At 44.7% G+C, this 27,377-nt stretch overlaps 1 long non-coding RNA gene across 1 annotated transcript in view; it reads right to left on the reverse strand.

The window, feature by feature from the left end:
* Positions 1-483: 483 nt before the first annotated feature.
* Positions 484-27,377, reverse strand: part of LOC120384589 — a 31,718-nt gene continuing 4,824 nt past the window's right edge. The window contains exon 3 of the long non-coding RNA XR_005588965.1: positions 484-888. This is a non-coding gene — a long non-coding RNA (uncharacterized LOC120384589). The remainder of the gene's footprint in view (positions 889-27,377) is intronic.

A 27,377-nucleotide genomic window follows, 5' to 3' on the forward strand; every position in this document is an offset into this window, starting at 1 on the left:
TCACTCCCCAGAGTGTGTATTGCCACATTGTCTAGACAAGCCCTATTGTGGAGAAGGGAATTGAACCTGCATTTAACACTCTTATTTTGTCCATAGAACACACATCTGCAGCCCAGGCATGCCACAATGGAAACCCTTCCAATCATAGATGGCCATATTATGAGTAAAATTAGAGACAATTATGAGGCAATTTCCACCTATTGTTATATTTCTGGCACCATCAAAGTGCTCTGCACTGCAGAGTGTATTAAAGAGCTAACAGAGTCCCCTGCCCCAAAGACCTTATGCTGTGAAATCTCTTCTCCTCTATGGAAATACAACTATATTGTCCATGTTACAGTGCAGATTATTTCCTACAAATGATCAGAGGCCATTCTTGAGAAAACACTAATTAAGAAATTGCAGCACCACATGCAGTTAATTACGCAAAATGAAACCCAAGGCAGAACGATTATGTAAAACTTAGTTGGAGGGAGAAGTAGAGAAAATTAATCTTTAAAACAAGTGACATTGGCACAGACTCTTGAACTCGACAAGACATTAAATAAATTACAATATTAAAAAAACCCTAAATCAATCCACAGATGTGCGTTCAGAGTGGAGCAATGTTTACATTTTGACAGCATGCCTGTAATACATTTATATTTCCTTGCTACAAGATTACAGTTAATTCTCCCGAAGGTCTCTCTGGGCATCTGGTAATGACCTCAATGCACGTTATGTGGTGGGAGCTGTTGTTGTCTGACTTCTTGGGAGAGGCGTGTGCCACTTTAAGGGCTAGAGAGCCAGGGAGCTTCTTTCGACTGCAGTGACAGGCCATGTCAGTGTGGGGATGCAGACCCATCCCCCAGGTGATCAGAAGAGAAGGGGTAGCAAAATGGGTCCATGCTGGAACAAGAAAAAAAGACAGTTACCTTTTCCATAACTGGTGTTCTTTGAGATGTGTTGCTCATGTCTATTCCACAATAGGTGTGTGTGCTCGCCACATGCACCGGTGCTGAAAGATTTTTCCCTAGCAGTACCCTTGGTGGGGGGGAGTGCCCCCTGCAACCGCTGGAGTGGCACCAGCCTGGCACAGTATAAAGGGAGCTGCGCGCTCCCCACACCCTCAGTTCCTTCTTGCCTGACAATTCTGGCAGCGTGGAAGGAGGGCAGGATGTGGAATAGACATGAGCAACACATCTCGAAGAACACCAGTTACAGAAAAGGTAACTGTCTTTTCTTCTTCAAGTGATTGCTCATGTGCATTCCACAATGCTGTATCTGCTGGAGGTGGGTTGGAGTTCACAAGTTCTCAGGATGGAGTACCACCCTGCCAAACCCAGCGTCATTCCTGGTTTGGGAGACTATCGCATAGTGCAGGGTGAATGTGTGAACTGAAGACCACGTGGCGGCCCTACAGATGTCCTGAATGGGGACGTGGGCCATAAAGGCAGCTGATGAGGCCTGTGCCTGTGTCGAATGTGCCCTAACAATAGGCGGCGGAGGAACACCGACCAGCTCATAACAGGAGCAGATGCACGAAGTGATCCAGTTGGACAGTCGCTGAGTGGAAACCGGCTGGCCTCTTGCGCGCTCAGCCGAGGTGACAAACAGCTGTGAGGACTTTTGAAATGGCTTGGTTCACTCCAGGTAGAGCGCCAGAGCCCACCTCACATCGAGCGTGTGGAGGTGGCGTTCCTTATTAGTCGCATGAGGTTTGGGGCAAAGGACTAGTAGAAAAATGTCCAGACCCATGTGATAGGTGGAGACCACCTTCGGGAGGAATGCGGGGTGTAGGGGGAGCTGGACCTTGTCCTTATGAAACACAGTATACGGTGGCTCAGAGGTCAGGGCCCTGAGCTCCGAGACCTGCCTGGCCAACGTGATAGCAACCAGGAAGGCCACTTTCCATGAGAGGTGAGACCAGGAGCACATGGCCAGAGGCTCAAACGGGGGCCCCGTAAGCCAAGCCAGCACCAGATTCGGGTCCCACTGTGGGATCAGGGGCTTAGAATATGGGTAAAGCTGGTCATAGCATGGGAGAACACCATGTATCCTTGCACTGGGGGATGGAAAGCCGATATGGCTGCCAGATGCACCCTGACTGACAAGGGCACCAGGCCCTGAGCCCTCAGGCGGAGGAGGTAATCTAGAATAATCTGGATAGGGGCGGCCGTTGGGGATACACCTTGGTCCATCACCCCCCTAGCAAAACGAGACCACTTCGTCATGTAGGAGCAGTGAGTGGAAGGCCGTCTACTCTCAAGGAGGAGGCACTAAATCAGAGTTGAGAATGTCCTCTCCTCACCACCTAGCAGCCAGGTTGGGGTGGTAGAGACGGCCCCGGTCTTGCGAAAGCAGGTCTGGGTGGAGCGGCAACAGCCATGGCGGAGCCACCGCCAGGCCCAAGAGGGTCCTGTACCAGTGCTGCCTGGGCCACGCTGGGGCAATGAGGACAACCCTGGCCTTATCTGTCTTTATTTTCTCTAGGACCCTGCTGATCAGCGGGAACTGGGGGAAGGCGTATAGGAGGTGGCCTAACCAGGGCAGGATAAAGGCATCGGAGATAGCGCCCCTCCCCAGGCCCCCCCGGACCAGAACTGGGGGCTTTGTCAGTTCTGTTGGGTCGTGAATAGGTCCACCTGGGGAGTTCCCCGCCTCCGGAAAAGCTGGAGGGCCACTTCCGGGTGTAGGGACCACTCATACTGAGAGGAAAAGTCCCTGCTCAAGCTATCTGCCCTCAAGTTCTGGGCACCCGGTAGCTGAAAGGCTTTTAGGTGGATGTCATGGGCTGTACAGATGTCCCACAGGCTGAGGGCTTCGTGGCAGAGGGCAGAGGATCGGGCCCCACCTTGCCTGTTGATATAGAACATCGAGACCGTGTTGTCCGGGAGAACCCTGACTACCTTGCCCTTCAAGGTGCGAGCAGAAGGCCATACACACCAGACGCACCGCCCTGAGTTCCTTGACGTTTATGTGAAGGGTCAGGTCTTGTGGAGACCACAGGCCTTGGTTCTGAAAATTCCCCACATGGGCTCCCCAGCCCAGATCCAATGCATTGGACACCAACTCCATGGACAGGGCCCAGTCCCTGAACGGGACCCCTTGAAGCATGTTGCTCGGTGTGGACCACCACCGTAGGGAGGCGGTCACCGAGTTCGGCACAGTGAGGTCCTTGTCCAACCTGTCCTGGGCTTGGGAGAACTGCGAGGCCAGCCAGAGATGTAGGAGCCTCATCCTGAGCCTGGCCTGGCAGACCACATACGTGCTCGCTGACATGTGACCTAACAGCTGCAGGCACGACCTGGTTGTCGTCACTGGGAACCTTACGATCGAGTCGATGAGCACTTTCAGGGTCTCAAACCTGTCTGGGGGGAGAAAGGCCCTGGCCAATGTTGTGTCCAGGAGCACCCTGATAAAGTCTATGCTTTGGACCGGGACTAATGTGGACTTGGCATTGTTTACCAACAGGCCCAGGGCGTTGCATGTGGACAGGAGGAGTGCCACATGATCCCTCACCTGTGACCAGGAGGTGCCTTTGACCACCCAGTCGTCCAGATAGGGGAATATCTGGACCCCTGGCGCCTGAGGTAGGCCGCTACCACCGACATGCACTTTGTGAAGACCCTGGGGGCAGTGGACAGACCAAATGGGAGGACCGTGAATTGCTAGTGATTCTGTCCCACCACAAAACGGAGGAAGCGCCTGTCCCCCTCGAATATGTGGATGTGGAAGTATGCGTCCTGTAGATCGAGGGCCATGTACCAATCCTCTGGATCCAGGGAGAGGATGATGGAGGCCAGGGAAACCATGTGAAACTTGAGTTTTACCAAGTACTGGTTCAGACCTCGCAGGTCCAATATGGGCCTGACCCCCCCTTTGGCCTTCGGGATAAGGAAATACCAGGAGTAATACCGCTTGCCCAGGAACTCCTTGGGCACCTGCTCTATTACTTCTAGTTCCAGGAGCCTCCTGATCTCCTGCTTGAGCAGAGCCTCATGCAATTGGTCCCCCAAGAGGGATGGGGAGAGGGGGGTGGTTGGGTGGGTAGGAGGTAAACTGGAGGGTGTAACCTTGGGAGATGGTGTTGAGGACCCAACGGTCCGAGGTGAGCTGCGACCACTCCAGGAGGAATGCACACAATCGATTGGAAAAAGGGAGCTTTACTGGGGGTGGATCCCTGCTGAAAACAGGCAGGGTACCCCCGAGAATCCATCAAAACTGCCTTTTACCCGCCTGCTTGCCTTTAGAAGACCCAGGCTGGAGGGGCAGGCTGGTATTGTCTTTGTGGGCATTTCTTATAGTCCCGTCGCTTCTTATGGCAGCCTCGTATTTTGGGAGGGCAGCCTGGGTGGGAGCCTGCTGTGGGTTGAACTTGGGTTTTGCCAGAGCAGGGACATAGAGGCCCAGGGTCTGGGCGGGAGTCTTTCACACCGTGCAACCTTGTGTCCGTTTCCTCAGCAAACGGCGCCTTCCCGTCAAAAGGGAGATCCTGCATTGATGACTGCACTTCACTGGATAGTCCAGAGAGCGGAAGCCATCTCATGGACACCGCTGAGGCCATGGACCGTGCGGTCATGTCCGCTGCATCCGAAGCAGCCTGCAGGGACACCCTTGCAGCGGCTGCCCCTTCATTCACAAGTGCCTTAAACTCCTTTCTATCGCACTCCTGGAGGGAGTCCTCAAACTTGAGAAGGGATCCGCAGAGATTAAACTCATAGTGACACAGGAGAGTCTGACGGTTTGCTACTCTCAGCTGGAAGCTTGACAATGAATACATTTTTCCCCCGAAAGCATCCAGCCTCTGATAGTCTTTGTTCTTTGGGGTCTGGGCTGGCTGCTCCTGTCGCTCCCTATGGTTGACCGACTCGACCACCAAGGATACAGATACAGATACTCGTGCCCCTTAGTGGGTACGAAGTACTTGCGCTCTGCCTTTTTAGAGATAGGAGCCAACGAGGCTGGTGTTTGCCACAGGGCATTTGAAATTTTTGCCACCCTGCCCGGTGCCGAAGGGGACAGCACATTGAACAGGAAATCTGAGGGCTCTTCCATTTCCTCAGCCTGGAGATGGAGGCTCACTGCCACCCTTTTTAGTAAGTCCTGATGAGCCCAGTAGTCCTCCTGCAGGACAGAGGGGGGCAGGGCTTCAATCAGCTGCTCAGGACGGGGCAAGGAGACTGGTGCAGTGCTTTGGGTGTCGGCCAGCACCAGAAGATCCACCACCTGGTCGGACTCGGCATGGCACCGAGGAAGTGGGGCCCGTCGACCCTTTTCTTGGCAGCCTAGGGATGGAGACCGATGGTGCTTCCGACGCCCCGGCCACAGAGTGAGCCCCCACCGGGGGCTGTGCCGGAGGCCATGGTGCCCACTGGTACCACTGAGCTGGCCACAATACACAGTGCCATTGCACTTGCTGAGGCACTGGTGGGGCCGGCCGATCGGGCTGGCTAGCCTGGCCTGTAGATGGGTGACTGTGAGCGGAGGTTGGGCTGGTGTACGACATGCTGCTGCCTCCGGACCAGGAGTGGCAGTGGTGCTGGGATATACGTTGACCATGGACCATGACCTTGAGGCATGAGAACGGCACCAACAGTAGTGGGCTGCTCCACGAATGATCTCGACTGGTGGACGCATGATGGTGAGGAGCCAGTGATCAACACCTGGAGCTACGGTGCCTTGGCGGAGACTTTGAGCAGGATTCCGAGTGGGAAAGGCATCAACGGTCATGCCATGACTGAATGTGGCACTGCCTTCAAGACGAGGACCATTGGCGACGTCCGCCAGGGTCCCGTCTGTGCTCACTCCATGAAGATGAGCGGTGCTGGGAGTCCTGATCGAATGGCACCCATCCTGACAGTCTGGCCGGCGTTGAGGGCGAGCCACATGGACTGAACCCTGAACGGTCACTGGGCGGTGTCGGGAACATTCCCTCAACCGAGACTGGGCTACTCCGCTCTGCATGAGTCGGAGGCCTAGGGGTCGATGAGGACCAAGGACTACCCGACATGGGTCTAGTCTCTGTCCCAGACTTCCCTTGGTGCTGTTGCGAAGAGGGAGTCTTTCCAGTCCGCTTGGCCTGCCCCATGGAAGGGGAGCGGTGCCAACTAGTCAAAGGTACTGGAGGGTCTCCGCACACTGATGCCGTGGTGACAGGTACTGGATCGGGGTGGTGTGCCGGGGTTGGGGCTAGCACCGACTCCATCAGGATGGCCCAGAGTATAAATGTCCCTTTCTTGTTTAGTCCGGGGCTTGAACGACTTGCAGATCTTACACCTTTTGCTGATATGGGTTTCTCCCAAGCAGCACAGACAGTCTGTGTGTGGGTCACTCCTTGAATGCCTACAGGAGCCGCATGACTTCAATCCTGGGGCACGGGGCATGCCCCAGCCCGGGCTCACTAACTGATTAAACTTCATTGAAAACTAAACTGACTATAGGTACTACTGAACAAACCGTTCTGGGGCCAAGCTGCAGCAAAGCTGGAGCTGAGCAGTTCCAATGCACCTTCACTGGCAGCAAGAAGGAACTGAGCGCGCAGCTCCACTTATACCGTGCCAGGCAGGCACCACTCCACGAGTTGTGGGGGGCGCTCCCCGCCTATGGGTACTGCTAGGGGAAAAACTTCCAGCACTGGTGCACGTGGCGAGCACGCACACCTATTGTGGAATACACATGAGCGATCACTCGAAGAAGCAGCTCTCTTATGTGGACCAGGCAGAGCAGCACCCACCCACGGAAATGGTGAAATACTAGGTTTTGCCAGGATCCGCTGTGGGCACCGCACTATTCACTCCTTTCTCAGGGGCCAAGAAAATATTTTCTTCTGCACCACCAGATTGGCCAAGGTGAAGTGGGGAGGGGTTTAGCCTTCCTCACAGGCAGAGGGACTTAATTGGGAGAATATGGGAAAGGAGATAGGCTATGATGTCACAAGTCATTATGTAAACACGGGGGCAGATGTCCAGTGCCAGTACTCCATAGGGAAGGGATACAGTGATTGGATAAAATTGATTGGTAAAGGATTTAAAGGAGGCATTCTTTAAAGGAGCACAAATGGGGTGTTCACAGCTCCTATGACTGGTATGGGAGGGAGCCAAACCCCTTCTCCCTTATAGCCCCCCTTTAACCTCAAGTGGCAGGGATGGTGAGGTCTCAAAATGGGTTGGCTGGGGACCAGGATGGGTAAGAGGGAGGGCTGGCAGAAGCCCCCCATGTATATATTGAAATATTATGGAATTATCTGCACAGTACACTTATCTGCCAGGCACTCCCAGACATTTAAGAATAAAGTTGCAGCCTAATTAAACCACATCCAGTGGCTCCTCTCCTTCTTCCTGCATAGTCAGACAATACAAAGACTTAAGTCACAATTCTAGCCTCCACCCATGTGCAATAAATAAAATGGCTTCATTTGACATATTGTACTTTCAAAGCCAACATTGGCCAAGGACTCCTACTCTCCCTACTGTGTAACAAAGTCCACTGTACGTGCATTTGACTTAGAACTTATACAGCAACAGGGCCGCCCAGAGGATTCCGGGGGCCCGGGGTCTTCGGCGGCGGGGGGCCCTTCCGTTCCGGAACCCGCCGACCAAGTGCCCCGAAGACCCGCGGCGGGGGTCCCCCCGCCGCCGAATTACCGCCGAAACCGGACCCGCCGCCGAAGTGCAGCCCGGTCTTCAGCGGTAATTCGGCGGAGGGGGGCCCCGCCGCGGGTCTTCGGGGCTCTTCGGCGGCGGGTCCCGGAACAGAAGGGCCCCCCGCCACCGAATTACCGCCGAAGACCGAGCTGAACTTGGCGGCGGGTCCCGCTCTGTCTTCGGCGGTAATTCGCCAGCGGGGGGTCCTTCCGCCCGGGAGTGGAAGGACCCCCCGCCGGCGAAGACCGGGAGCAGAAGAAGCTCCTGCGCCCGGCCCCGCAAGAGTTTTCCGGGCCCCCCAGAGCGAGTGAGGGCCCCCGCTCCAGGGGCCCCGAAAAACTCTGTTGGGGGCCCCTGTGGGGCTCGGGGCCTGGGGCAAATTGCCCCTCTTGCCCCCCCCCCTCTGGGCGGCCCTGTACAGCAAGGGAGATAGTGGTAAACAAGCATAAAAGGACAGACATATCATTAATATCAAGCCAAAGTACAGTCATTAGATTAAAGTCACTAAGCAGGCCTGAGTATTTTTGCAATGTTATACAGCCTTTCCACGGGTTGGAGACCTGATTCTCCCCTGCCTTGCACCTAATGTTGTCATTCCAATCTTTGCAAAGTAAGTGCAAAGAGGAAGTGAAATGCTGCCATTGTGATTGGGTGTATACAGCTACAGAAAGTGCAAGGCAGTGGAGAAACAGGCTTTATTGCTGAGCTTTCAATGAAGCAAAAGTGCATAGGGCCAGATCCTCCGCTGGTGTAAACTGGCTTAGCTCCAGTGACTACAATGGAACCATGCCAGTGTAAATAGATACATGTAAAATCAATGAAGCTGTGCTGATTTACACCTGCTGCGAATCAGGCTACTCAAATCTTCCAACTCAGTTTAGCCCTATCCTTGCCCCAGCACAGAGATATTGTTGATAGAATTATAGTCCAACATCTGTTTTGGTGTTCAGCCCTCCTGATAAACCACCTGCCTTTATGCGGTACTGCTCTAGAAAGAGACTGCAGCCTGATAATCCCCTCCTTCTTCTGCTCCTCTGGAGGTCAGATTTCTTTCCCTTCAAGAGTGGCAGCAGGTAATTATGCCAGATTTAATTATGAAGCAAGCTAATATGGTTTAGCCTCAATCAAATAATATATGCTGCCAATTTAAAAACAGAAATCATAAAGCATTATAATCCATACTGCAGACACCTAAGTGACTGCAAGTTCCTTCAACACATCATGTAAACACAAACAGGCCTATATCTAAGCCTGCTCAACATGCAATGGAGTCTGCATTAGTAGCAATACCCACCTGTTCTCCTAAATTGAAAGCTGATATATTCACCATGAGGCTATTTTGTTGGAACTATTACTTCAGAATAACGAATAGGATACCCCATATTGTAAGTTATCAGTCTCCGGTATAGATCTATTAGCTAGCCATAGTCAGGGAATTTGACATTTTCTTTTAATACTCAGCAATTATAATACTTACTACATTTTAATTCTTTTAGATGACTTAATAAAAACTAAGGTCACAGTCATAAAATTAACATTTTTTTCTTGTACCATGGCTAAACCTAAGGATTATCTCAGAGTTTTTTCTAAAATCATTCAGTGGGCCTCTTTGTAACATTTTCTCTGCGTATGTGACAGTAGGAAAATGGGTGGTAGCACCAGTGGGAATTTTCCCTCTGAAATTTCCTTCTATACATAAGGGCCGTGATGTCCACGATAAAAAAAAAAAAAAAAAAAGAGGCTGTAAACTGTCACTGGAAAATGGGGCCCTGATCCCTGATTGTATTATGGTAATGACTATAGGCCCCCGAATAACTAACTAATGCTTCCTTAACTGCCGGTTTGGGGACTTCTTTGTCTAAGAACTTTCTGTATCCCAAAACATACATATTAAGAGAATATTTCAGCAGAGTAAAACCTTATACCACGGTATCAGGAATTCCTTTGGACAACTCCCCTGTGCATGTTAGTAGTAATGCAGCACATAAACTAATGATTTATTTGCATGACTGAAAAAAAACCAAAATCCTGTTGCACAAGGCCCTGGATCTTTAGTGCCCCCTGTAAAATAGAAATGACAATACCTCTTGGTCTGGAAAGCAATGCAACTTATTCCTAACAGTGCTGAATGTTCAATATTGTGCTACTTGCTAGATGAGACATGGGAATACATGTCTTTTTTTAATCTACTCCAGAAGAGTATTAGTCATAACTATTGTCTTGAAATCATTAATGTTCACCAGACTGAAGGAAGAGTATAGAAGTCTGACATGCCGGCAAACCGCAAAAACTGAATGTTAAATCAAACATGATCATGTAGCATGCTAGTGAAAACAAGCTATTGTACTTTGAGAACTCTTCTACTTTGTGTAGTTTTATATTCATTATTTAACTCTCCGGAGAAAAAGACAGTAGAATTATTTTACCTGGTGGTTTATCTCAGAAGCACCAGACCTTTGGCTTGAAGATGCAAAACATGACAGTGATTTTTGGGTGAGACCCAAAACCAGGCCCTTTTACAGCATCTCAGGATAGACACCCATATCTTTACATACAGTGAACCAAGGATGAGAGACTTCTAGATCCACTTACTACTAATTAATAAAGAGAAGTCATCAGTCAGTATGATAGATTTACTCACTCTAGTGTGATAGAGTGAATTTCACCCTTGTGGCTAGGACCGCACATGATCAATGCATCATTTAAGTCCTCGAAATAGGGCTTAAGTGGGACTTAATAAGCCTTGTGTTGCTGGCCCTCTATGCAGGGGTGAATTTCACCCTCACTCTTTTTTTAAATGGATAATATACATTGCACATGTTAGATGAGCGGGAGAAGCCACTGCTACTTGAGTTGAAAAAGTGACCAGCAGTAGGCAAAGATTCTCACAAACTACAGCTTCTGGCATTACCCCCCGCCCCCTCTGTAGCTCCCACCCCTTTTAAAAAAACAAGGCAAAAGCTTTCAACGATCATCTTCCAGTGCCTTCAGTATAGCGCACGTAGCATGTCAATACGACAGTCACATACGATGGAGAAAGAGGCTTTAGAAATGCATATAGACAGGAGAGAGAGATTTACCTATCATGAATGTAATTCCCATATAAATTAATGACAGGCTGAAATCATAGGCATCAGCTCAGACAATTACATAAAATACTTAAGCCACTTCTTAAAAATCCTAATTTACCTTATTTAGGTAGATAATTCCAGTTAGTCTTCCTCATATCTAGAAGCTACAGGTATTTCTCTCAGATATAAATTTTGTTCTTGGTGCTCAAGCCATTCCCTCATCATAGGGTCAGTTGTAATGAATGTAACTTGTCCTGGCAAGAACCAGTCCATATCATTGCATTTCCAATGCCACATTCTAAGTGCTAGGAACGCCACTCAGAATTCTCTTGAGTTAAAACCATAAGGCTGCAGTTTCAGGTTCTGAACTTCTATATGATTTGAATACATGAGCATGTCCTACATTGTTCTAAAAGAACACATGCAGATTAAGTCTAACTATTTTCTCCCACTTCTCTACTGTCCTTAGCCATAGGACCAGAATAAAACCTTAGAAGAAATAAAATTTAAAAAGAGTTATTCGAAGTCTCCCTGGTTCTTGTTCTTCCTAGCTGCTAAGTGAATTGGTCTTAATTCTTCTCATTTTCCTTCATGCTCTATTTTGTAATGTTATTATTCTCTACACCTTCAAGTCCCCCACTTCCACCTCTTCTCCAATTTCCTATGGAATGCCTCCTCATATTTTAAAAGCATTAAACATCAAGAAATGAACATGACAAGTAAGAGCTCATTTCAGTGTCCATTGAAGACAATAGAAAGACTTCAATGAGCATTTTAATATTGATACTCTTTAACACTGATACCCTGATCTTTTATTTCCATCTCTTCTTCCACTCCATTTGTTGCTCTCCATCACTGTAAGTGTAAGGACTTATCTACATTACCCACTGGATCGATGGGCAGCGATTGATCCAGCGGGGATTGATTTATTGTGTCTAGTCTAGACATGATAAATCGACTGCTGAGCACTCTCCTATCGACTCTGGTAGTCCTCCAGGGTGAGAGGCGCAGGCAGAGTCGACAGGAGAGAGTCAGCTGTCGACTTCCCACAGTGAAGACACTGCAGTAAGTAGATCTAAGTACGTCGACTTCAGCTACATTATTCATGTAGCTGAAGTTGCGTAACTTAGATTGATTCCCCCCCAGTGTAGACCAGGCCTAAGAGTTAGACTGAGCTAGTTTTAGCTGTTAGGGGCAAGCGCTGTTCCTTTCAAGTGCCTAGCACACTTATGTGCCATACAAATAATACACAAATTGTTTCAGTAAATAAATCTGATTTTTTAAATCAATTTAGTTCGCTAATTCGTTGCAGGAAATGACTGAGTTAGGGTGCCATATTTTACTGTCTCCATGTCATAAAATTGACAAGAGTAGGTCACTGTTTTTGTTTTTATTTTTTTTCAAATTTAATAATTTTCCCTTTTATAAAATGCCAACATATTCTTTTAAAACTGTCAGACCGGCATCAGCCTGGTTGTTGTTGCCTGTCTCTCTGCGGTCAGACAACGAGATCCAGTGCCAGCTCATAGTCAGACAAGAGGAGTTAGAAGTAGGCTTGGACAGATTAGATTTTTATTGGTAAATGCAAGTTAATGTCGATTTCACCATACACAAAAAACAAGAGAAAAATATTTCTATTGATAGTAATCAAAATGTATAGATAGGCAAAGTAAGAAAAATTCTGGTTGAGAACTTACTAGAGTTTCACTTAAGGATATTTACTCTGTATATTTGACATGTGATGTTGACAATTTGTGTTTTAACAGGTATAAAGCTTCAACTTTTTGAATTTCAGTGTCATCCGTCATTAAGTTGTCTGACTGCCCCCACTGGCCCACGCCCGCAACTTCCCCACTAATTTCCTGCCACTGTGAACATTTAAATTGATAAAAATCTTTCAGAAAATGCTTAACAATAAACATTGATATTATCCATCCAAACTATAAAAAGTAAAAATAAAATTCTCCAAGCCTCGTTAAAAGGTAACCTTTTCTCTTACAAATATTAAAAAGCTATCGGCACCTTTTTTCACTGCTCTAAATCATCTCAAAGGGTCATAGAATTTAGAAGGCTAAGAGTTATTTCATCTTCTCTGTTCTGCAGGAAAATTGTCATTCTGGCACAGAAGCTTTAACATTATAGGGTTTTTTTCCCCTCATAATTTCTGCTTCTCCACTTTCTCCAAGCCTTTGCTTCCACAGAAGTCACAGGTATTGTTTTAATGCAACTGAGGATACCTTCCCCCTCCTAGTCACACCGTGGATACCTGAAGATTGATTTCTAGGAGATGCTATTCCAGAGATCAAATACAAAGCAACTGTGGAACTTTGGCATGGAAGACTGTATAAATGCTACCAAAAAGTGAGTCTCTGTCTCAGACTAATTGGATGAGTATCAGTGGGCCTTGTCAGAAACTAAGAGGCAAAAAATGAGAGTTTGTTACATCACATAAAGGAAATACTGCAAACAGCAGTGGAACTTGGGTATCAATCCTATTTTATTTTTTAACAGAGGAAATTTGCAAATAGAGAAAACAAAACTGTGCAATACCCATTAACGGGTTGGCTTAAGTTGATTGATATTCAATATGGTCAAATTTTTAAGAGGGTTCCTCTACTCAACGTTTGCTACACACTGTCAGTTAGTTAAGAACATTTTTGGAAGTGCTTCTCTATTCTTTGCTGTAGCAGTCTTCCCAAAATCCTGTTGTTGTTCTGAGGTCCTTGTCTTGAGATGCCTGGCATACAATATGGGGCACTGAAGCATACATAGATCTTTCATCTTGAAGTACTACCCTGTTAGCCTGATAACTGTGAAATGGCACAAAGGATTGTAATTAATCAATTTTAATTGTGTAACATTCAAGTACTATTTTTATTGTGTCATCATTTCCCTACTAGTTTTTTTCCAAGAAAAATGATATTTCTAGCTGCAAACCATGTAAAGCTCAGCCTGGAATCTGAATGTCAAGCTGTGTTTTTCCTTGCTTGTGTATCACTACCAGTAGTGAAGATTCTTCAAGCCAAATTCTGCACTCAGTTCAACTTGGGCAACTGCTTGTCTTCAATAAGGTGGCAAAGGTATAATGAACGGCAGAATTTGGCCCCGCGATAGCAACGTAGTTAACAATTCTATTGATCATTCCAGTGTCAAAAGAGCACCATTGGTTCTGCAATGCTCATAGGAATCAGAAGTAGTGAACACTTACTTTAGTCATGGCAGCACACAGACAGGGCTCTGAATGTGCACAGGGAACAGACAATATGAGGAAAAATGTGACATTTTTATAGATTTTTTTCCAGAGTAGAACTATCCTTTAAAAAAACAGGGAACACTTGAGTGGTTCTGATAACAGGTAATTACTTGTAATATTGTGTATACGTATATGAACCATAGAATCATAGAATCTCAGGGTTGGAAGGGCCTCAGGAGGTCATCTAGTCCAACCCCCTGCTCAAAGCAGGACCAAACCCAACTAAATCATCCCAGCCAGGACTTTGTCAAGCCTGACCTTAAAAACCTCTAAGGAAGGAGATTCCACCACCTCCAGAGGTAACCCATTCCAGTTCTTCACCACCCTACTAGTGAAAAAGTTTTTCCTAATGTCCATTCTAAACCTCTCCCTCTGCAACTTGAGACCATTACTCCTTGTTCTGTCATCTTCTACCACTGAGAACAGTCTAGATGCATCCTCTTTGGAACCCCCTTTCAGGTAGTTGAAAGCAGCTATCAAATCCCCCCTCATTCTTCTCTTCTGCAGACTAAACAATCCAAGTTCCCTCAGCCTGTCTATATGTATAAATGTATATGCACATGCTACATATATGTATTATATTATCTTTGTCTACACAGAACCCTTTTAAACACTGTGTACGTCACTGGAATGCAACCACCTCTAGGGTGAAACTCTAAAACAGCAACAGTTTAGCAGAGGATATGAACAATGTATTACCCTGTTAAAGCTGCATGAGGAATGCAGGTAGGTAGAATGTAATTATTCTGGTTGGTACCTGTACACCACCAGGGTTTCGGCTGGGCGGGGGGCAGGGCAGAGCCGCCCAGAGGATTCAGGGGACCTGGGGCAAAGCAATTTCAGAGGCCCCTTCCATAAAAAAAATTGTAATACTATACAATACTATATTCTCATGGGGGCCACTGTGGGGCCCAGGCGATAATTGCCCCACTTGCTCCCCACCCCCGGGCGGCCCTAGGAAAAATAAATCTCCTGCATCTCAGCACAAACCCAGTTTTGAGAAAACTTCTTTACAAGGTATCACTGGTTCTCAGCATCAGCTAGTGCAAAAAGGCACTAAAGCTGATTAAAAGGGTTGGACAAATATTTTCCGTCAAAACTTTTTCTGGATCAAAAACTAGGGGTTTTTAAAAAGCAGAAAAAAATCATGGACAATGTCTGCTTTCCTTCAAAATTTGTTGTGGTTTTTTTAATTGAAAAGCTGAAATTAGTCTGCCAAAACCTGAATATGGTTTGGGGTTTCAGAAGTGTGTGGCCAAATATTTGCTGCGTTTGATTGTTTAAAGAAACAATAAAAAAATTCTGCTTAAAAAAATCCAAAACTTTTGAACCACCTCAGCTTGTGACCAAATGCCTGAGCCCATCCAGTCAGAGATTTTTCCAGGTTTCTGATACTCTGCTGGCTTCCTTGACTCTCATCTGTCTCCATAACGTTGGGTTCATTTAGCTTAGAACATACTGGGTCAAACCAAAGGTCCATCCAGCCCAGTATCCTGTCTACCGACAATGGCCAATGCCAAGTGCCCCAGAGGGAGTGAACTTAACAGGTAATGATCAAGTGATGTCTCTCCTGCCATCCATCTCCACCCTCTGACAAACAGAGGCTAGGGACACCATTCCTTACCCATCCTGGCTAATAGCCATTAATGGACTTAACCTCCATGCATTTATCAGTTTCCTAGAGACTGGCTCCCTCTGCTCAGCCTGGAGCTCGCAGCCCTGCCCCCTTACCACACAGCTCTGAGCGGGGCAGAGCTCAGGAGCCCCGACAGAGCCATGCTGCAGCTGTCCGGGATGCTTCTGGATGCGCTGAGGCTCTGGGAGAGGGGCGGAGACGGGGTCGGGTTGGACTGGGGCTGGGGAGGGAGCCTCAGCCATTTTTGTGGGTGCCCCTGCGGAGCCCGGGGCAAATTGCCCCACTTGCCCCCCCCCCAGGAGGCCCTTGGAGAGGAGGGGGGAGCGATGGGATCCTTAGCAGCCATGAATTGTTAGGATCTCAGTTTTACATTTCATCTGAAAAGTGGCACTTCCAGCAATGCTACTAACAATTGGCCCCTGAAGCATTTGTTCACTCTTGTACTGATTCAGAAGAAAGAACATGCTACTTTTTGGATCACCAAATCCACTCAATCTTTTTGGAGTTGTCTAACCTACCAAGCTAAGTACTGACCCAACTCAATCCTACTTAAGCTGTTGTGGTCTGATGGAAGCACATAACAACGTGCTATAGCTAAAAGGTTCTTGTCTAATGTAGTAGTGGCTCCTTATGAACATAAAAAGAATCTCCTATTAAAATAAGGTTATCTGACTCCTTGAAAAAGTAAAGTGGTTGGGAACTTTGCCTAGTTGTGCTCAGGAAGTCAACCAACCACTCCCGAAAAGTAAATTGGGCTCTGACAAGGAGAGGAAACCAGATGAGTAAACAACTTGCAGGCCTCCGAGATAAGCGGTGTTTACATACAGATAACCTTAAATTTAGCTACTGAAATGAAACTACATATTTCCTGTCTCCCAAACTTCTCTGATCTAGACTAATATCTTGATAGCTCTCATCAACCTATTTTCAAAAAAATAAATAAAAATCAAACAGAGCTTAGGTACAAGTTGCTCTACCTTGATCTTTTATGGAATAAAAAAAAAGAGAGATAAGGAAGATTAAACAAGGAAGTCCTCGGGCTGTCTTCTAGTTAAATTACATTCTGAACAAAGTTGTCCTCTTAGCCTCCCTCCCATTATATTCCACACAAAGCATTTCACTAGAAAACTGAATTATATTCAGAATTTTCCTGGGAAGGTTGCACTTATGAAAAATTAATCTCCTGGACTCCAAACACAATGCAAAGATTAGACTCCCACTTATCTGTACATACACACAAGAGTTACAGTGTTGGAGAAACCAAATTTCCAATCCTCAGTTTATGGTATTAATAACAAATCTAGGATGAAAAAATATTTTAAGGAGGATTTTAACAGTTAACAGCATGTCCCTAGCTGCTGACATAATACCAATATTTAGATCAAATTCAGCCACACTAAATAGTGTTTCAATAGTGCCTGGCAGTGCCAAGGTGCAAGTGGATGTTAATGTAATTTTACACCTACTTCAAGGGACCTTTATACAAGATGTCTTAGTATTACTAAGAAGCAGGCCTAAATTTCTTCAATGATACAGGGAAAAGCAAAATACTGAGTATTTACTTTAAAAAAATATGCTTCAGTGTGAAAGTCACCCTTAAAGCAAGAGGATTGTTGCAGCTAAATCTTAACCATGACAAATCAAACTGGGTACATCAGAACTCAACAACATAAGACCCTAGATATAGGCAGGTTAAAAAAAAATGGAGCAGTAGGTATCATGATACACTAATATAAGAGGAAATGCCAGAGAATAGATGTGATGCTTCTGGAGATGCATGTGCACACTGGAATTACTGATATTCTCTTCATATTCACTGGAGACTGTTTAGTGGTAAGAGATATTAACATTTATATTAGACCTGGTCAAAATAATGACAACAGATTAATAAAAAAATAAATTTTAATTTTTTCATTTTGAAATGTTAAAAATTGATGCATTTGTTTATCTAATTTTTAATTATTGCAAATTAATAAAGAGCACTCTTTTATCCCTTTAAAAGTTTGGGATTAATTTAGTGTGTGTAAAAATACCATATTTACAGTCCTAGGACATGCACCCGTAGGATTCTTACAGAATGGATAACTGTACAGCTTTCCCACATACAGAAGAACCTCAGAGTTACGAACTGACCCGTCAACCACAAACCTCATTTGGACCAGATATATAGTATCCCGCAGCAACAGAGACCAAAAAAAAGGCAAATACTTACAGCACAGTCCTGTGTTAAACAAACGACTAAAAAAATAAAGGGAAAGTTAAAAAAAAAGATTTGACAAGGTAAGGAAACTATTTCTGTGCTTGTTTCATTTAAATTAAGATGATAAAAAGCAGGATTTTTCTTCTGCATAGTAAAGTTTCAAAGCTGTGTTAAGTCAATGTTCAGTTATAAACTTTTGAAAGAACAACCATAACGTTCTGTTCAGAGTTACAAACATTTCAGAGTATCAGAGTGTAGCCGTGTTAATCTGGATCTGTAAAAAGCAACAAAGAGTCCTGTGGCACCTTAAAGACTAACAGATGTATTGGAGCATGAGCTTTCGTGGGTGAATGCCCACTTTGTCATGACATTTCAGAGTTACAAACAACCTCCATTCCCAAGGTGTTTGTAACTCTGAGGTTCTACTGTATGCCCAAATATATTCTGGACAGACTTCTCAAATATTTGAGAAATAGAGCAGTCTTCACGATCATTGAGTTCTTGGACTTTCTGCTGGAAATGAAGGAGTTGGACTTCATGATACGGACAATTATCCTCCAAGAGCAGGACTAAGGCTATCTAAGGGCTTGGCTACACTTACAAGTTGCAGCGCTGGGAGTTACAGCCTCTTACATAAGCCTCTGAACAGCCAACACATGATAATGACAGTTTGAGCTGTGGTGGGAAAACGTTCACAGGTATCAACAGAAAGAGGAAAAACTTCAGAAGTTTTCCTTGTAGGCTCAGGAGAAACCTCTCAACAAAGAACCACTGTTTTTAAAACAGAGGTTTGAAAGTTTAGATGGAAACGACTAATCAAACTCTCAGGTGACCTGTGGAGAGGCAAAAGGTGGGTATTGCTATTGTTTTAGCTACTTTTAGGGAGTATAATGTGATGTCAGATTTGAGGAGAGAGGAAGGCAAGATTCATCAAATTTCCTCTTGATTATGAAGCACAATACCCCTGTTGGCCAGAGGAGCAAGCAAAGGGAAGCGTAAATGGGTAGATTATATCAGCATAAAATATCCTTCCATGGGCTTAATAGAATGGCTTAGCATGGACGCTTCACGGCATGGTTCATTTCAGCATTTGCATTTCTGCATATACCAATACATCAATTTAATAGTAGCTTTGACTGAAAGAGCCTGTAAACATTTATGGAAGTATCACAATGATAGAGTATGGTAGATGCAACAGCTTCTATTAGTTGTCCTAGAACATCAGAAATTATTTTGGTATTTCAGTTTATTTTCAGATTCCATAAAAGACACCACCTACCTGATCTTGCTGTTTTTACAGATTTATTATTAAAGACACATTTTATTAGGTTTTAAAGTTCACTTAGAAACAGTGACTAAGTAGGACAGAGATAAAATTCAGACAGGAAAAACTTAAGCCATCAGGAAAAGCCTCCATATTTTGAGCGGTCTTATACAGTGGAAAAGTGTCCCAAGAGAAGAACGAGGAAAGTCCATTGTTTGAGTGTTATACAAATATAGTGAATAAACCAGTGGAGGTTGTATTGTGTAGATAAATCATATATTGGCAGATTACCTACACACAATTTATTCTATTCTATGAGTGCATTTTTAATACTAGTATTCTGATGAACCAAAGCGTACCAATGGCACTGCCTCATTAACTGCCTCAAGTGTACTGTATTAACATTTCAGTCTGAACATGAATCACATTTAATGTGTTTGCATCAAAAGGTGAATTGTTCCCACAAAAGTTCTACTAAACTCCCCAGTCTTCCTCTAAAAACAAACAATTTCTCCTAAATCCTGCAACTGGGGATATGCTGGCTTTACATAATACAAACAGAAATATGAAAACCCAATCAGGTTTCTAAATATTGACACACATTTTAAATACTGTTTATGAAACCTCAACAGGATAACCCCAAATTTCAGAATTTAAGCTAAAAGGAAAAAAATACATTCAGCAACTCAACCAGTAAAAAGTTAGAAAGTAACTTTTAACATGCGATTTACCTTTATTAAACCTTCATTCCTTTCCCACATTCTCAAGTAAACAGTATGCCAAAGCTCAGAGGAGCAGTTTGCTTGGAACCAGTTGCGATTACTCTCTCTCTCACTTGGAACCCCCATTTTTATTAATCCCTGATAACTGTTGTTGCCTTGGGGTTCCCTTGCTTTAAAAAAATGGGCACTGGGTGCCTTTTGTCCTTTTGCACCCCTGCAGCCTGCTCAGGAAGGGGGATTAGCCTCCCTTCAGAAACTCCCAGTATTTTAGATAACTCTACTGGCCCAAAGAAAAATAACAAAGCTTTGGTTGTTCCTGCTCCTAGGCATTTAAAGCTGAAACCAACAGGAGAGGGAGAGAATTTTCACAACAAACTGTGTTTCTGCATTCTTTCCCAGAATTCATGGAACAGAGAAAACAGCACAAAGTACCTAACATGCCAAACCTGGTCATTATTAATTGCATAGTTAATCAAACTGCAGAGGCCACAAATAAACCAATTAAGCAGAAACTTGGATTTATACCACACTTTTTTTTTTAAACATTAGTTTTCGCTGATGAGTACATATAGTTAAATACTAGCTCTCCCTTTCAAGATGTATGGATGGGCATGTGCCATGACATACGCATTTAATTTTAGGGGGATGATATTTATGGTGAGTGGCAGGAACTGTTTTAAAATATTCAAATATTACATAAAATAGAAGGAAACACCCTCTCCGGTGCAATTGTACTGAGCAAAACTGGATCAGCATGTGGAGAGTTTCTCAATACAGAGTATTCATTATATTATAACAAAAATAATAATTTAACCAATTTAGGGTCACAAATCCAAGGGTTAAATTGCTCGATGCGGGAATTTATTTTGTTTTAGATCTTCATCCAGCCTTTTACTAAAACACTGCTAGCTAGGCTTGCTATGATCATCATAATGGGCCAAATATAATGGGAGTCACACAGAGCTGAGCAGTTCAGCGACGCTCCCAAGACAGCAATCTTGCCCCCATCCTGAAGAAGACCCCCCCCCACAGGGTGCTTTATTACTTCTTCATAGCCACCAAAATCTCTTTTCTCTTCCTTCCCCTAGGGCCAAAGTCTAGGATGCTGGTCCTCCTGACTGCCCTATATGGCAGCTAGGACAGCAAAGATAATCTCACAGGAGGCTCTGCCTTTCCTAACAGAGGGAACTGAAGATTGAATGGGTTGTGAGCTGTGCAGAGCTAGTTCTCAGATAACTCCTATAAAACAGAGTGTCAGCAGAGAGAGGGTGGGCCCATCAGCATGATGAGGGGTCGGCTCGCCACATCAGTCTACACAGACCTGAATGTATATGATCATTGACAAAGGTGGAGACAGATCCCACTAGTCTCCTCCTGAAGTACATTCCTTGTTCTAATGCACTTGTAAGAGCCGCAGGCTGCAGTAACCCTTGCAACCTTTAGAGGGAGAAAGAGAGCAAGATGACAGGAACAAACACTCCACAGGTTTCCTGTCTCTTTCTGGATGAAGTTCAAACTCCTTGGATCTGCCCACCAGCAACACATTTCTCACTGCCTTTTTAATCTCTGAAGCATCATGTAAAGTTAGGGTGCTATCAAATGTATCTTATTAATAAAGAATATCAGGGAGACAGATAGGAGAGGTTCAATTCATTTGAGGTCCTCATTTCTTGGAGCAGCTGTACCATCTCTCCAAACCCTGTTCTACCCTTAGGATTGATCGGCACAGTGAAGAGCTGGTTTAACTTGTGAGTGAGTGGCATGTGCACTCCTAAGTCCCAGGATTTGCCTTGTTGTGTGTAATACTATGGCTACCCTTTGGAAGAGTATGGGTCCAATTCTCCTCTCGCTTACACTGGAGTAATTCTGCTGATATTAATGGGGTTACACCAGTGCAAAGACAACATGAGAAGAGAACAAGCCCTCGGGTAATACAGATGAGTGGATCAGGATGCGGGGTAGGGGGGAAGAATAGAACAATGGACAGCTGGCATAAACATGTAAATTTGAGAGGCGTGATGTTCTAGTGGATGAGACAATGGGCTGGGACTCTGGAAACCTGCTCACCAGCTGTGTGACTTGTGAATCATTTTGTGGTGCCTCTGTTTCCCCTCCCACCCTTTTTCTGTCTTGTCTATTTAGATTGTAAGCTCTTTAGGGCAGGGACTGTCTCTCATTATGCGCGTACAGTGCCAACACAATGAGGCCCTTATTTTGGCTGGATACCAGCACAATATAATTAATAAATTGCTAGCTGCAGTTCTGCCTTCTTCTCCATCTCTCAAAACAAAGCAATTCAAGATGCAAGTCCAAAAAACATTCCCCTTCTGTTTATATGTACAACCACAAGGCATGATCCTGGGAAGAAGCACCACATGATTCCTCTCTCTACTCCCCAATTTTTCCTGCCAATATGAAGAAAACGTATCCTGAGTGTGAACCAAAAGATATAATAAATGCAATGCAGCTCAAAGAATAACAATGCAATGCAGCTCTCACTGCAACATTGGCACCACATGGGCAAATCGAAGTCCGGCAACTACTCTGATATACAGTAGATACAACGTAAATAATAAAAGGTTTGAAGGCTGCATTTTCAAGGTCAAACCAGCTGGCAATCCATTAGAAAGTTAAAATAGTATGGAGAAACTGAGAATCCAATCATTGCCTTCCAAATACAAACCCAACATACTGTGATTATTTTTATCTTCTTACTTACAAATAAGCTAAAGCTTTATTTTAAGACTTAGTTGCTCTTAGGAAGTAACAACAAGTATAAGCCACAGTCTTAGTGTAAACTATTGGCATTTAGATGGCTTTGGATACCACTTCCAAAGTTGCATATGGAGGGCCAGGGGTTTCACGGGTGGAATTGAGGGCAGAATTTGGCCCAGTGTCTAACAGGGTAAAATGATAATATAGATCTAAGTACAGCACATTTTTGCATCAAAAAATCATTAGTTTCCCAGCTTAAACCTCCAGATGAAAATGCACTTAAAAATATGATACTAAGACAGCCCAGCCATGATCCTGACACAAAATCCAGTACTACAGATGACACGCTGGGAAAAATAAAACAAAATTAACATACCAATCCTTGTGGCTGGACCACTCTACCATTACAGGCATTTTGCTTATGTAGTGATTCCATTGGTGTTTTGCATTACATGGCAAAACCATAGGTTCCCCTTCTAAGAAAAGAATTGCTTAATGTGCCAAATGGTACATCTGGAGAGCAGTACTGCCAGCATCCTATGATAAAAAATGATGAATCTGATGCCTGCTGGCTAAGTTTCTAAATGATGCGCCTCACGATATTGCTATTGAAAACCATATTCTGGTAACTTCTTATTGTCTAAAGCTTTCAAGCGGGAAAGCATCTTACATTTATTACTGTATTGGCTTTTTTGGAGGGGAGGTGGGGGCAAATCCTGCAGCTGCAGAGAAGACATTTGTGGTTTTACTGAGATAATGTTTACGGTTTGTGCTTTGTTTTTTATTTTAATTAAAATGTTCTGTTGACCTCCACTGTTATAGACACTATCAAGCACAGTGGCTGTTTGAGCTTTGAACAAGTAATGCAAAATGAAGCTTTTTTTTTTTTTTTTTTACTGGCCTGGATTTAGAGTCATATGGTAAGTCATAACAAGGAGATCAGAGAAAACAGAGGGGAAGGACCTATTAGGTCATTTATAGTCCAGTGCAGAATGGTTCTCTGAAGTACACCACACTACTGCTGTGTGTAGTCTAGACAAACATCCAAAGCAGTGACTTCCGCTACTTCCCTTGGAAGGCTGTTGCACAGTCTAAGGCCCATGTTGGGTAACTGGATTTGTAAAGTCATAGAAATATAGGGCTCGAAGGGACCTCATCCATCCCCCTGCACTAAGACAGGACCAAGTATTATCTAGACATCGCTAACAGGTGTTTGTCTAACCTGTTATGCAGGTGGATCTGTGTGGAGCCACATTTATACCAGCAGGGTTTCACATGACTGCCCATTCAGATCCAACTGCAGGATTAGACTCTAATAGAGCTCTGTCAGGCAGGTTTTCCAGATGTTCACCCTAAGTTTTCCCTTCATTAACTTCAACTTATTCCTGTTTTTCAAGCGTCTCCTGCCCATTGAATATCTGTTTCAGATTATTTCTCACCTAGTATAATAGCGGAAAAGTTTCCCAAACTTCTCCTGCATCAATGTTCTAAATCTCCTCAGGCCCTTTGGTATCATTTCTGTGAACTGATGTTCACTGCACCTTCTGCTTTAGTTTCAGACTCAATTTCATTCATGCAGGGACAGGTTCTTCCCACTCCACTCCACCGAGTAAACTCCTTATTTTGCAAACAGCCCCACTGAAGTCAATGCAACAGTGTGTGAAGTAAAGTAACTAACATCAATAATTGTGGCAGAGTCAGGCTTCTGTAAAGGGGCCGCTCGGAGCAAACAAAAACAAACTCTCTACTCATGGGACTGCAGGCTGGGAACTTGCCACTTCATTCAACTGCATCATAAGAGGCGGGATGGGTAGGGAAGAATGCCAACTATCTAAACAGAAACCAAGGGAGGGGTGGAGCACGGCTCCATGCCATAATACTCAGAGCAACCCAGTTAACTTCCTGATTATCACTTTATTATATAGGCTCATACTGTTTACTGCCAAATCCACAGTATTGTGAAGATTGCAAATAAAACTTGACCCAAACAGGAGCACAAATGGGAGTTTTGCGAGAGAGTTTAGAGGGGGAGTGTGGGAGCCAGATATACTTAATAAACATTCTCTAAACATAGGACAATAACCACATCCCAAGCCTCCCTATGCACAAACAAACCTAGCAAGAGTAAAAACAGTGCAGGCAGAAGTCCAGCAGCAGAGTTGGGGGCTAACTGAATGCAGCATGTATGATTACATGCCTTGTGGGCAGGTGGCATGTGTGTGCATATGGTGCAAGCAGCTCATGGCTCTCCGAGACCAAGTACAGGCTCTTGAAACCAGAGTAGCTGAACTGGAGGAGCAAAGGTACACAGTTAAGACTTTCAGGCACACAGTAGAACGGTCCCACTCCCAGTTTGACAGCCTCTGTGCTGTTGAAGAGGATGAAAGTCACAGGGAAGAAGAACATCTTAGTTGGGATCCTTATTCCAGCTGACATCATAGTATCCTCTCACTGAGGATACTCCTCCACTTATTGAGAAGAGCCAGGTAATAGTAATGTGGGATTCAATTATTAGAAATAGTTGGGTTTGTGGTGACTGGGAGAACTACATGGTGAATTGCTTGGGTGTGAAGGTTATGGACCTCTCAAGACATCTAGATCGGTGGTGAGCAAACTACGGTCCAAAGGCCGCATTCAGCCCATCAGACCTTTTAATCCGAACCTCAAGCTCCCACCAGGGACCGGGATCAGGATCTTGCCCCGCTCTATGCAGCTCCTGGGAGCAGCGGCATGTCCCCGCTCCGGCTCCTACACGTATGGGCAGCCAGGGGGCTCCGCATGCTGCCTCTGCCCCAAGCACTGGCTCTACAGCTCCCATTGGCCAGGAACCCTCCCGCACCCTGAACTCCTCATTTCTGGCCCCACCACAGAGACCTCACCCCGTCCCACACCCCAACCCCAATTTCATGAGCATTCATGGCCCACCATACAATTTCCATACCCAGACGTGGCCCTCAGGCCAATAGGTTTGCCCACCCCTGATCTAGATAGATCTATGTGCAGTGCTGGGGAGGAGCTGGTAGTCATTGTATAAGCAGGTAACAATGACATGGGGAAAGGTAGGAGAGAGGCCCTGGAGGTCAAATTCAGCCTGGTAGGAAAGAGATTAAAGTCCAGGGCCTCCATAGTAGCATTTTCTGAAATGCTTTCAGCTCCACACACAGGGCCAGGTAAACAGGCAGAACGGCAGGGCTGAGACGATGCTGTTTGGAGGCGGCATTTATATTTATTAGGACCTGGGGAACATTTTGAAAAAAGAAGGAACCTATATAGTGCTCCATCTAAACTAACAAGGGAACCTGATAGCTGGCATGTAAAATTAAAAAGATCATAGAGGAGTTTTGAAACAAAGGGCTGGAAAAAACCAATAGGTGCAGATAAGCACAATTTAGACAGACATCGCTGAGGGGAGGATTTATTAAAGGGGATACACTATATCTTAGTACAGAGGAGAGGATAGAAGTTGATAAAGTACAGGCAGGAGCTGAAGAGAAACAGTCAAACAAATAAAGTCCCATTCGATTACATCACAAGAATGTAAACAGCAAAATATTGCTAAATGTTATAAGTGCTTGTATACAAATGCTACAAGTCTAAATACAAAGAAGGGTGAACTTGAGTGCCTGATATTAAAGGAGGATATTGATATAACAGGCACTACAGAAACTTGGTGGAATGAGGATAATCAATGGGACATAGTAATACCAGAGTACAAAATATATAGGAATGACGGAATAGGTTGCGCTGGTGCAGGAGTGGCAATACATGCAAAAGAAAGGATAGAGTCAAATAAAATGAAAAAAACGTAATGAATCAGCCAGTACCATAGAATCTCTATGGATAGAAATTCCATGCTTGAACAACAAGAGGATAGCCGTAGGAATATACTACTGACCACCTGACCAGGATGGTGACACTGACTGTGAAATGCTCAGGGAGATTAGAGAGGCTACAAAACCAGGAAACCCCAAAATAGTGGAGGATTTCAACTATCCCCGTGTTGCCTGGGTACATGTTATCTCAGAATGGATACAGAGATAAACTGTCTAGACACCATGAATGATTGTTTTGGAGCAGCTAGTCTTGGAACTCACAAGGGGAGAGAAAATTCTTGATTTAGTCTTAAGTGGCACACAGGATCTGGTCCAAAGAAGTTAATCACTTGGTGACAGCAAACTTTTAAAAAACACCATAATAGCAGCTTGAACTATACGTATACCCCAAATAAAAAAAAAAGTAAGAGTACCAAAAAAAAATGCCATCATGGCTAAACAAGAGAGTAAGAGAGGTGGTTAGAGACAAAGACATCCTTCAAAAATTGGAAGTCAAATCCTACTGAGGAAAATAGAAAGGAGCATAAACTCTGGCAAGTCAAGCATAAAAATATAATTACGCAGGACAAAAAAAGAATTTGGGGAGCATCTAGCAAAAGACTCAAAAACTAACAACCAAATTTTTAAGGTACATCAGAATCAGGAAGCCTGCCAAACCATCAGTAGAACCACTGGACAATTGAGGCACTAAAGGAGCACTCAAGGAAGACAAGGCCATTGTAGAGAAGATAAATGAATTCTCTGCATTGGTCTCACTGCAGAGGATGAGAGGGAGATCCCCACACCTGAACCATTCTTTTTAGGTGATACATTGGAGGAACTGTCCCAGATTGAGGTGTCAGAGGAAGTTTTGGAACAAATTGATAAATTAAAAAGTTCTAAGTCAACAGGACCAGATGATATTAATCCAAGAGTTCAAAGGGAAATCAAATATGAAATTGCAAATGGCCAACTGTGGTGTGTAACCTATCATTTAATCAGCCTCTGTACCATAATTAGGAAACAGCTAAAATGATTCTGATTTTTAACAAAGGCTCCAAAGGCCACCCTGGCAATTA

The sequence above is a fragment of the Mauremys reevesii genome, linkage group 1, assembly GCF_016161935.1.
Source record: "Mauremys reevesii isolate NIE-2019 linkage group 1, ASM1616193v1, whole genome shotgun sequence".
Taxonomy (NCBI): Eukaryota; Metazoa; Chordata; order Testudines; family Geoemydidae; genus Mauremys; species Mauremys reevesii.